Source organism: Haemaphysalis longicornis, unplaced genomic scaffold (genome assembly GCF_048455015.1).
Source record: "Haemaphysalis longicornis isolate Haplotype H1 unplaced genomic scaffold, Haemaphysalis longicornis Haplotype H1 scaffold_1, whole genome shotgun sequence".
Classification (NCBI taxonomy): Eukaryota; Metazoa; Arthropoda; class Arachnida; order Ixodida; family Ixodidae; genus Haemaphysalis; species Haemaphysalis longicornis.
Window position 1 is genome coordinate 442,224,422 of NW_027526203.1, and position 12,811 is coordinate 442,237,232.

Here is a 12,811-nt window from a genome sequence, read left to right on the forward strand (position 1 = left end):
ACGATCCTCTCCATATTATACTTCCGAATGTCAGCTGTCTTACGCTTATTGATTAACTTCGAAAGCTCCGCTAGTTCTATTCGGTCATCTGGGGTTGAGATTTTCATGGTTTGTCGTTTCCTAATTAGATCTTTCGTCTCCTGGGAAAGTTTACCAGTATCCTGTACACCATTTTCTATAAGCAGCCGGGAAAGGAGGAAAATACTCGCAAACCAGTTCTCTCGGCGGCCCGCGCGCCTTCCGCTTCCGGCGGACCAGCGTTGCCTAAACTCGAATTAATTGTAAGCGCTCCTGCATGGGTAAGGTGGCTAGAATGGGCCCTGAAGGGCATGCAGTATGTTGAAATAAATAAATAAATAAATAAATAAATAAATAAATAAATAAATAAATAAAAAAAAAGAAAAGGAAATGAATAAAAAAATAAATAAATAAATTCGTGCACCATGTTTCGTGAAGCCTGTTTCCAGGGGGGCGTTTCGTGAAGCTTTACATCAGGCGTAACATCGTGCAGTTGCATTTCGGGGCGCCCCCGCATTCTGCTGCGTTCAAGCGAGTTTTGCGCTGGAAAATGTGGGCGGCTTCAGGCACGGTTAGATTTCACAGACCAGCGACTTACGCTTGGGCGTAAAAAAGCGGAGTGCACGCGAAAAAAATAGCGAGCCTGCCAGGATTCGAACCTGGAATCTTCTGATCCGTAGTCAGACGCGTTATCCGTTGCGCCACAGGCCCATTTTTTCTGTCTTTATTGCCAAACGAAGCATAACAACAACAACAACTGTACAAAAAAACGCTGAGCCAGGGATTACCTGGCGAAACAATGCACTTTCATTCTAATTAGTTGACTAAACAACGGCAGCACTTCTTCGTCATCTTTTTCCTTCTCTATTACTTCGCGTATTCTACCAACACTTTCTACAAAGTACTGTTCGACTGAACGTGCCCCGGGGTCACTGTTTCTGACGGCCATACGCGACCGCCAAATACTGTGCAGGCCCAAGAGCATTATTAAGTCATATATTCTTTACTCTCAACGGGAAGAAACCGGATACCGTAGGCGTCTATTGGGAGGTCCTTCTGCAGCGTGCGCTGAAGAACGAACGTCCCAATAGAACACAGCATCCCAACAGTCAATGAACACATGCTCTACAGTCTCCGGCGTCTTACACAACCTGCAGTCTGTACCCCATGGCACAAAAATACCTCTCTCGTGCATCCATACCAGTACTGGAAGCGTGCCGGTGTGCAGGTTAAAAAAGAAAGTCTTCACTCCCGGCGGTAACCACATCTTTTTTACACATTTTAGAACATTCTGGCCGGGGTGGCCTGCATACACACTTCTATACAACGGTACAGGGAATACAACACTTACTAAGTCTTTATACAGAACTCGCCTACTGACACTACTCAAATACTCCACTGAAAACCTGCTTGACAAAAAATTAAATGATAAAACGACCTCGCGCAGGAAGCGTGAGGACACCCTCGACATTCGCAAACACGACGACACAACGAAGCTCGGAAGTTCTCCGGCTAGCACGACCTGCATGTAAGTGCGAAGGAAAGGGTCCCTTTGATCCCTAAGAAACATAAACCGTGACACAACCTGTCTCAAGAACAGATGCACCAGACCCAGTCCTCCGCTGCCCACCGATCGAAACAAGTTAGTCCTCGCCGTTCGCTCCCACCCGGAGTTCCACGCAAAGGTGGCGAACACACGGTGGAAAAGTTGAAGATTCGTTCGTGTACAAAACAACGCCTGCAGCACATACCAAATTTTTGCCGCGAGGAAAACGTTACAGACGGTGGCGCGCGCGAAAATTGACAAATGTCGCCCTCCCCATCGTTCCGCCTTTTCCCGCACCTCAGTCGCCTTTTCCCGCCAAAACAATGTATTTTCTCTGTACCGGTCCAATGGTACACCTAGGTTCCTAGTTGCAGTGGTGTCCCACTGAACGTTTTCGAACAACGTGGGAGGATCTCCCCACGTCCCGTGCCACACCCCCAAACACTTCTCCCTGTTTATCACACCCCCGCTCATGTCGCAATAGCTCTGTGTGATGCCCAGGGCATTGCGGACACTTTCTTGGTCAGTGGCGAAAATGGCCACGTCGTCTGCATACGCTAGTATGCGCACCTCGCTAGACTGTAGCTTAAAACCTTGGACCTTGTCGCTCCCCATTATTTTCCTACACAAGGGTTCCAGGTTGTGGGGGCCAAGCCCCTGATATCGGGGCGAGGAGGCGCTAGCGACGTCCTCCTCCTTGGTTGGGCGAGGGCGATCCTCACGCGCTTCCCTCCTCTCCCTACGAGGCGACGGGGGATGCGCGCAGGAGACTCCCCGGGGAGACCGCCCTTGGGATGCGCAGCGATCGCACGGTACGTAAATGCCCTTCGGCCACTTCTGGCCGTTTCTTGCATTGGCCGTTGTTTCCCACTTCCGTGGGTCACGGCACCCACCGTGTCGATCAGCGCATGCCTCGATTTGCGTCAGTGCGTTTGTCTAGGATGCCCGGCGAGTCTCCGCGGGCATATTCCACTTCTTGGTGGGTTGCCCCCGCGTCCGCGATGTGACGGCTTGCGCCGTTTAAGCCGCTGGACTCGATCGGGCGGCACCGTTTAAGCGCCGATGCCGCCCGATCGAGTCCAGCGGCTTGAAATGTGTAGCGGCCACAGAGAGCCCCCTTCCTCTATGTCAGCGAGCGTTGCGGACGGCCAACGCCGGCGGACGCTAACTGCTGCCCGACTACGGGCTGGGCACACGCTGACGGCTGTATGCCCCAGGGGCTAGGTGCGTAGTGCAGTGTAGTGTTTGTATCGTGGTTGTCCGCGTAATAAACCCCTGTACTATGAAATGTATCGCTTCCATGTGAAGTGACTGACAACGTACACTCGCGGCGAGAGTCGTGGCTCGCTCTCGAACCCGTTGTGGGCAGAGTCTCTCGGCAGGGCAGTTCGGTGCTGCGCGAGAGCAGTGAGAATAACGGCGGCGCGTTTATTCTATTATTCTATTCTGTTCCTTAATGCTAATGGCAAGGATTAAGGCTAGAGGATAATGCCCACAAGGTACAAACAAAACAACAATGGTGACATGGGGCAACCCTGCCGGACTGATGAGCGGACGTCGATCCGCTGTGACAGCTCGCCATTAACTATAAAACTCGTTGTGCAATTTGAGTACGCCATGCGCACCCCTTTACAAAGGATCGACCCAAGCCCCACATACTCTAAAATGGAAAAAAGGACTTCGTGGGGGACTCGGTCAAACGCCTTGGAGAGGTCGATCTGTAGCATGGCTACTCTGAGTAACTCACTGTCACAATATTCGAAAATGCTTCGGGCCACATGGATATTCGTGAATATGGACCTGCCTCGTATACCACACGTTTGGTGGCCTCCTACGACGTCTCCTATTACAGATTGTAGCCTATTTGAAAGTACCTTCATAAATATCTTATAATCTACATTGGTGAGTGTTATTGGCCTATAGCCGTTTACACTCCTTAATTTGATTTCATCCTCACACTTCGGAAATAAAATTGTGTGGGCTCGCGAAAACGAAATGGGCAGCGCCCCCTTATCTCCGCGCCACAGGCCCTAACTCGGATGACAAAAGGTACCAGAATAATTAGTGATTTTAAAGTCGTTTCGGGGTTAAGGTTGGTAGCTCCTAACTGCTCTTTCAGAGCGGAGGCCCGCTTAGCGCCTGCCCCTGCCGTTTTCGTGAGCAATTGGCGCACTCTATTTTGTGAAGCCTGACGTTAGGCGAAGCATCGAGCTGTTGCATACCCTCACTCCTGCGCACGACTGCACGAGCTAGGTATAAATAGGGAAACACGGGAGGCATCAGAGACGTTCTCGCAGACTTCACATCCGAGCCACGTTCGCTTGCGCACAAAACAACCGAGAGGAAAGTAGCTAGGTGTGGGCAGCCGGTCGCAGGGACGATAAAGGTAATGATAACAAACACAGGGGGTACATTGGAGACAGCGGAGAAATTTTATACGAATTTGTGTACTTGCGACCCTGACGCAAAACATAGCTTTAAAAGCTCTGACTGGATCGCTCCACATCTCGAGTGGCCGACGTATTCCTTATTTACGTATTTTGTAACCCTGATTAGACAGCCTGCATGTAAATAATTGTCGAGAGATTGTGTCTCCTTCTTTGACACGGTTTAAAAAAATAGGGAACTAATTATTCATTTTGCTCGAACTTCTCGCCCACTGCATGATCACGTAACGACCGGTTCAATCAACATAGAATAGGAAACTCTGAAACGCTTGTATTTCATAATATAAGGTCGTTATATTCGCCGCTTTATAATATTCCGCGGACGCAAGCAACTCAAAACCGAGAACCCATCGCCACTTCGTGGCTATTTTCTTTTTAGGCAAAGCATAGCCAACGTTTCGCTTGAGACAGAGCACAAGTCAACGAAAAAACGAGCACGAGCTCGATATCAGGCATGGTGCGCGCATCGGCAAACCTCGAGAAATTGAATCGTTTTTACTGTGCCGTCTTAACGCGGAAGAGAATGCGCGCAGCAACTTGAGGTCCCTGCAATGACAAACGAAATCAACGCAAGCCAACCAAAGCGCAAACATTACGCACTCGTTTTAAGATTCCCCGCTAATTTTGTGCTACCGTCCGCAGACACCAGCGGGAACTAGAAATGAGTGCTTCGTTAGTAGCCGGGCGATAGTATACTCCGCTAGCAGACATAGACCGGTAGGAAATGTGGCAGCATTCTCAGAATGGGAGCGAGATCAAAGAAGTGTTGGCAACTGACCTAGAAAAGGACTTTTTTTTTCACACATCAATTACTCTTCCGGGTATACGAAAAGTTTATCCTCTGGTGGTGTCCATGATTCTATTAAAAAAAAACAACAAGAAAAGCACATAGTTTCTGCAAAGTTATTGACCATGCATAATTACTGAGAAAAATGGAGAACGATCATACAGCAACTGTTAAGCAATATGATTGCGTAGAAATGAACATAGACTCACAAACACGCACTCACACACACGCACACACCCACGCGCACACGTGCACACACACGTGCGGGCGCTCACGCTGCGCGCAAACACGACAACGCGCTCCTCCACGAACACACACGCACACTTCGGGCAAGGCACGACACGTTTACAAACTGCCATGATATCTTCTGCAGGCGCGAATAAAATTACAATGGTTGAAGCAGCTCTGCAAGCTTCCTTCGCGTTTTTCATGTCGTTCAGCGATGAGAAGTGAAGAACGAAGTGATGAGCCTCACCACAAGCAGACGAAATCTATGTCACGTACTTCTGTTTCTGAGCGGTACAAGGTTATCAGAGAGTTGCACACGGAGGCCGACTGTGACTCCAAGAAGCCTTCAACAAGTAGACCTGAGGTCAACGGCGAACGGGTAAAGCGCTAAGAAGCCTTCAACAAGTAGCCCTGAGGTCAACGGCGAACGGGTAAAGCGTCGCGATCGCTTTACCCGTTCGCCGTTGACCTCAGGGCTACTTGTTGAAGGCTTCTAGGAGTCACAGTCGGCCTCCGTGTGCAACTCTCTGATAACCATGTACCGCTCAGAAACAGAAGTACGTGACATAGATTTAATCTGCTTGTGGTGAGGTTCATCACTTCGTTCTTCACTTCTCATCGCTGAACGACATGGTCCCAAGTGTGATGAGAAAAGATTTTACCTTAAAGGGGTACTGACACAAAATTTTGAAGGCGAGATAACTTCGGAGAGAGATTGGTGTGAATACACATACATCATTCCAAAATATCAGTGGAAAATACAGCCTAGAACGTATGTAAAATCAATTTTATAGTGTGCGAAACGCAACCGAGCAGCCAGCGGAGGACCTCGAGCAATCGACATTCCCTGGATATTTTGTAAATAAACAACATCCAAACACGTCACGAGTTTGTGTTGGCCGCTTCCGCACTGCCGGCGTTTTCGCCGGCTCGCCGCTCCAATCGGAGGTCGGAGTTTCTGCTCTCGAGCAACGAACGACCCGATCGTTTTCGGCGGAGGCGCCGTGATTTCATCGGCCCATCGGGCAGCTGGCCGCGATCTAGGTTCTACAGCAATTCCAGGCACTCTATTTTTATTGCCTTTTACTACACTGGACGCAAAAACGCTCCGGGAACATGAAAAGCGCACTGAACGAGCCGCACGGTCGCTGCGCAGGCGGCGGCCACGACCGCGAAGTGGCGCAGGCCGGCGAAGGTAGCTTGGGCGATAAGCTTGTTACCGCTGCACGAAGTGGGACCGAAGTCCCAAACATGGCAGCACATATAAGAAAGGAGTTAATGATGCGATGGCGGGTTGCATTAAAAATCGTCATCTGCACCGCTTGCAAGAGCGGCAATCGAATATCCGCTGCAGTGCTAAGCCGAGCACATCTGTAGGCGGACCGCGGACCTGCAGGCAGACGGGCCGGCTGCTCCCAGCGCGCGTCTTCCCACCCACTGTCTCGAGCGTCGCGCGTCGTTCTCTAGCCGCGGCAGCAATTTGCACTCGCAGCCCTGCCTCACGTCCACCGTCGCTTTTTAATTAAGCGGCTCACGAGATCAGTACGTGCGGGCATTCGCAGAAGCTGCCGGTGACGCGGATTCGACAGTGCTACGGCTGTTACGAAAAGGGACAGTGCTACGGCTGTTCCATTTTCGTAACAACGGCTGCTCTGCTCTGTGATAACCGTCCGACGGTCACGTGGTCAACTTTGTTTTCGCAAAATCTCGCGTTTCGCGGCACCCGCTGAAACCGAAACTGCGACTGGCCGCATTGAAAACGCCTCCAATTAAACAACCGTCGCACTCTGAAGCAAATGAGGTTTCCACATGTGGTAAGTAGGTCATTAGCTACTTATCGCAGCAAAAAAACCAAGATGCAAAATTTTAGATGCAGCGCATCTCTTGCTCTCGGCTACGTCGTCCATCGTCCGTCGTCCATCCATTCGCCGGCCCAGGAAGACACCGGCAACACTGCCGCTCCAGGAGCCCTTTAAGGGGAAGCGTGCTCGTCTCGTGCCGGCCCAGGAAGACACTGGCAACACTGTCGCTCCAGCATCTCATGGTCGGGGCTATATCCCTCCCTTGTTGCGGCGCCGTCCACACCCCTATTGCGCATGCTCGGCTCATTTCGGGCCGGCCCAGGAAGACACCGGTAACACTGTCGCTCCAGGAGCCATTAAAGGGTAAGACACCACCGGGCGTTCAGCAAGACGAGCATGCGCAGGGGGGGTGTGGACGGCGCAACAACGACAAGGGAGGGACATAGCCCCGTCGCATCTAATAAAATTACACCATCTTCCCGTAGGGGAACCCACAGTAGTATGCGAAACAGCCATGGGCTCAACGACGAACTGAAAACTAATGGGCACTTGAATCGACCCCATGGCTGCTTTGCATACTACTCAGGGTTACCCTACGGGAAGATGGTGTAATTTTTTTTGTGTCAGTGACCCTTTAAGGGTGGGGGGGGGGGGGGGGTGGGGAGGGAAAGGGCAAACCCGTTTCATGGAGGTGGGCGGGAAATAAAAGCGAGACTCCGGGACTCCAAGGGACAACGTGCAGGCGAATGAGGATATCTCTTCCCTGTTGTTGAATGGCTACAAGTTCCAAATATTTTTAAGGACTATCCTTAAATCCAGCAACTCGTACCAAGGGTCGTCCTTAGCGCATTATTCTACTACCACCACTACTACTGCTGCAACGACGACGACTCCACGGATCGAATGATGCAGGAATCAAGACGAATATTTCTTCACCGGCGACTCAAGGTACACAGGGAATCTCGGATACAAGCCCTACAAGCCCTTAGAAAACGCTTCCCCCAAGTCTCCGTCTACCTCTCCCCTAGACCCAGTTTGCAAATAAAGTGTTTCTCCTCCTCCTCCTCCTCCTCCTCAACAAGCGGACGCATACCCTGCTTCCCCGTAGTTCCCCCAACGACCTGGCCACGCGGTGAGTGTCACCGACGCCAACGGCGCAGAACTTACGGCCGCTACACTCCCTGCGACATCTATCGAGGCAGCAGCAGAACTTGCTTTGGTAATGACAGACTGACAAGCACGCTGCAGCCTGCCGCAGCTTCCTGATTTATTTATTTTATTCACATAGCTACATTTCGTCCAGAGGGCATTGGTAGGGGGGTAAGAACGCATTTTCACACAGGAAATGCGCCAACAAAGTAAAAGGTATAAAGAAAAACAAGGAACAGGGAAACAAATAGCAGACAGTAGGGGGTAAAAACTCATTTTCACACACGAAATGCGCCAACAAAGTGAAAGCTATAAAGAATAACAAGGAACAGGGGAACAAATAGCAGACAGTAGGGGGGTAAAAACCTATTTCCATACACGAAATGCGCCAACAAAATGAAAGATACAAAGAATAACAAGGAACAGGGAGACAAATAACAGACAAAAATGAACAAATGACAGCACAAAAAGTAGCATAAAAAGTAACACTGCCCAGCATTCAAAGTAACACAAGTATGCAGAAACGTATGCATTAACTAACGTATAAAAGAAAACAAGTATGCAAAAACAGAAATGCACGCTAGGAAAAATAGCGTTCAAATTTTATCATTCAAGATAACTGCGTAAAGCCACCAGGAATTCATTGTCGCTTGCAACAAGGGAATGTCCCGGGGAAGCTGGTTCCAGGATTTTTTAGTGCGGGGTAAAAATGAGTTCATAAAAGCAGTTGTACGGGCGGGTATTTCTCTTATCTTGAGCGTGTGGTCAAGCCGATGGGAGACATATGTGGGCAGCACCAGGTAAGCATCTTTGTTCAGTGGTGTTCGGTTGAAGCATACGTCTCTTAGAGAAGCCATACGAAAAACGGCCCTACGCGACGCAAGCGCAGGCCAGCCAAGAGAATCTTTTATCCGAGAAATGCTGCTTGGAAATGCATAACTCTGCGTAACAAAACGAGCAGCGCGGTTCTGTATGGCTTCGAGACTATCTACCAGATTTTGCGCGAAGGGGTCCCAAACCGTACAACCGTATTCGAGAATAGGACGGATATTTGTGCTATATAGAAGTTCCCTTACAGCCTGCGGAGCCTGCTTAAAATTTCTCCTAATGAAGTTAAGCGCGCGGGCTGCCTTTGTGGTTATTGATTCTACGTGTCGATTCCATGTTAGGTCGCAAGAAAATGTGACTCCTAAATATTTAGCGTGGGTTACCTGAGGGATAGCTTCGTTACGCAGATTATATTGTGTTTGGAATGGTTTGCGTTTGCGGGAAACTTGAATATGTTTGCATTTAGATACGTTTAGGGACATGAGCCACTGGCTACACAAAAAACAGATTTTGTCTAAGTCAGTTTGTAACGCCAGCCTATCATCATCACCTCGGATTTCCCTCTACAGAACGCAGTCGTCTGCGTATAGCCTTATACTTGAAGTTATGCTCGCACCAATGTCATTGATATAAATCAGAAATAAAAGTGGTCTAAGTACCGACCCTTGCGGTACACCAGATGACACAGGAACGTTTGTTGATTCAACACCATTAATTATAACCTTTTGGGACCGACCAGTAAGATAATTTTGAAGCCAGCAAAGAATATTGTTTGGTAAGCCAAGAAAAGATAGTTTGTGTAAGAGGAGGCTGTGAGAAACTTTGTCGAAAGATTTCTGAAAATCAAGCAGTACACAGTCTGTTTGTACACCTTTATCGAAAGATTTAAATAAATCGTGCGAAAATTCCGTTAGTTGAGTGGTGCATGATCGGCCTGACCTAAACCCGCGTTGGTAATCGACAAAGAAATTGTTGTTTTGGAGATGGTTAAAGATGGCTGTGTATATTATGTGTTCAAGCGTCTTGCAACAAACACTAGTCAACGAGATAGGTCGATAGTTTGGAAACAAATCTCGATTTCCGGTCTTGTGAATGGGCACCACATTTCCGATTTTCCAATCCTGCGGTAGTGTGGAACTTGAAACGGATATGTTATACAGTAGTGTTAAATACTTAGATATGGCAGAAGCGCAGGATTTAAGGACAAGATTCGGAATTCCATTAGGGCCTGGTGCTGAGTGTGGTTTTATGTTTTGAAGAAGCTTGAGTACTCCGTAACGATCAACGATAATTTCAGGCATAGGCTGAAGTACTGGGTATGCGCAAGTTGGAAATTGGCTATAGGTTGAGATTTTGAAAAAACAGATTCAAAATACTCGTTAAAGCATTTTGCTTTATCAACATCATTAAGGACAGAGTTGTTATTAAACGTGAGTGGCGGAATACCTGTATCATCTTTACGGTTGGTCTTCACCAATTTCCAGAATTCTTTGGGGTTATTTTTAATTTTTGAGCCTAAAGAATGAAATAACGTATTTTTTCCAGATTTAATTTTACACTTTATTAGATCGCCCAGCCGCTCAAGGTTGGCAAATAGATTCGGATGGGGATGTGCTCTATGCTTCTTGAACATTCGTTTTCTCTTATTTATGAGTGTTTTTATTTCTCTCGTAAAACACGGCTTGTTTGACCTTTGCTTTCCCGAAAGTATCTTAAATGGTATGTATAGGTCTATAAGGGTGAACTTCAACCATAAATATGTGATGTCTGATGCAGCGCTGTAAGATTCAAATAAAGGGAAATAATTATCTAACTCTGAGACAATTTTCTCATAATCGCCCCTATCATAGAGCTAAACCTTACGAGGCCGGGCGGCAGGTATAGGAGGGCGGTCACATAAGACCTTTGCGGTTATTCCCACGTGATCACTAATACCAGGAATTGCGGAGACGGATTGAATCAGGGATAGGGAGTTCGAAAAGAGTAGATCAAGCGTGTTGGCATTAACGCTAAAGCACCGAGTAGAGATATCAACAAATTGAAAAATTCCCTGCATTTCCCCGAGGGGAAGAATGTGAAAGTGCGAATGCACGAGTTGAATTTGCGCGGTTCGGTAATGTTCGCGAAAGAGAGATCACACACACACACACAACTACGAAGAAAGAAAGATGCATTTATTCACAGACACCTATTTGTGTTGTCGTTGTACTTGATTGCTAGAGCGGATCTCAGCTTTGAAATTTCGTGTCAGTACTCCTTTAAGCAGGTGCATTAGCCCTTCTCACGCCCGATTCTTGGCCAATCCCCCACGTGGGTATGTGCCATGTCAGCGGCCAGGCAGCGCGCGCCCATCTCCCCCCGTTGCCAAGGAAGACGAGGAGATTCCTGGCCAATCCCCCACGTGGGTATGTGCTATGTCAGCGGCCAGGCTGCGCGCGCCCATCTCCACGTGCGCGGACATCGCCGGTGGACGCAGGTTCAGGGTCGCTTAAGAAGTGCATTAGCACTTAAAAGGCCATGGCTGGCAATGAGGTCTAGGACTCATATAACCCGCAGCCCTCGACATTTGGCAAAGTGTGCGCCAGCTCCCAGAAATACACATAATCTAAATCATGCAGTGCGAACGAAATACTTTGTGGTCATTAGCTACGCCCCACCTATAGGGCATTACCGACTTATTCAAGGCACGTAACGGTTTTAGTCGAGCTGGTTGTGCCGAAATAAGAAAATACTAAAGCTGAATAATTTCTTGCATTCAAATTAATAAACGGTGTAAAATGATTTAAATAAATCAGAAGAATTGGGACAACACATTTTAATTAGAAAAGATTCCGCGGCACACAATCGGGTTAGGTATAGACGGTTCATATAGGAATTGGTACAGTTCATCGCGCCGGTCAAGACGGCAGTGTCGAGCTGTTTGTAGGCGATTGAGAACGATAAAACACACGTAACATGCGTTAACCTAAAATGAACACAGCAATATGTAAACAGAAAACGAACAGCCTTCAAACGCAGTTCACACGTTACGAGTCTCGCCATGAGCGTTCGTCGTTGCATTGATGTTGGCCTCGGTGGTTCTACGACACGGTGGAGAAGTTCAGTTCGGCCATCATCATGCACGACCTCGAGCACCGATGTCCCGCCGTCGTTGCACATTACCACCAGCATATCCCTTGCAATCTCGTGCTCGACGTGCAGGGCAGGCGGAACCAGGCGGGACCGCAGGGCTCAGCCATGGCGTTCGGAGTCGCTGTTGGTAGTACTTGGTACTGCATCCTCCGGTTGGCGGAGGTCGTCGAGCGCAGCGCCGAGGTTGTCGTCCTCAGTGCAGGCCGTCTCCTCGCTGCATCCCGTCCGTCCGACCAGTGGCAGGCGACCCCGCCGGAGCGCGGACGCCGTTGACGGCATTTTGGAATTGCCCCGCCGAGCGGACAACTCCAGCTGCAGCGCTTCCTCCCGCTGCAGCAGGCTGGAGTCTCGATCGGTAGCGACTCGGCGTTGGGCCGATCAATCCCACCCCGAGGATGTGGTGCGGTGGGCACCCGGGGGCCAGCCTTCGGTCTTCCGACTGCCTTCTTCCCCGCTGCTGCTGCCTCTTACGCCCCCTCCAACTCCTTCCAATCAGATCGCACAACGTGGAATGTCGTCAGCCTTCACAGCATTCACAGCACGTGGGATGGCAACGGCGCGACATGCACTAGCGACGTTGCCTAAAAGAAAAGCGTGTGCTTCTGCTGTGCATCCCTGAAACCTATTTTTTATGCTATGATTGAGAAACAAATGTTACAAATAACACGGTCGGGACAAAAGATTTGACACCCTTTTCTTATTTAGCTCGTGACCCCTTCGCGGACATCAAAAAAAGGAAGAAGCCGAATCGAAATAGCGCGATGGTCGAGGCTCAGACCATGCAGCGTTCCGGGGGCGGGAGGTACCGCGGCTGTCGTCTGTTAGGCTTCCGATTTCTGTGGCAGTATAGTATTACTCGCTTTGAATCTCGTGA

General features: G+C 49.1%; 1 non-coding gene across 1 annotated transcript; it reads right to left on the reverse strand.

Annotated features, from left to right (window-relative positions):
* Nucleotides 1-656: 656 nt before the first annotated feature.
* On the reverse strand, nt 657-729 carry Trnar-acg (transfer RNA arginine (anticodon ACG)). The gene has a single exon. It is a non-coding gene; the product is annotated as a tRNA-Arg (tRNA).
* Nucleotides 730-12,811: the final 12,082 nt, after the last annotated feature.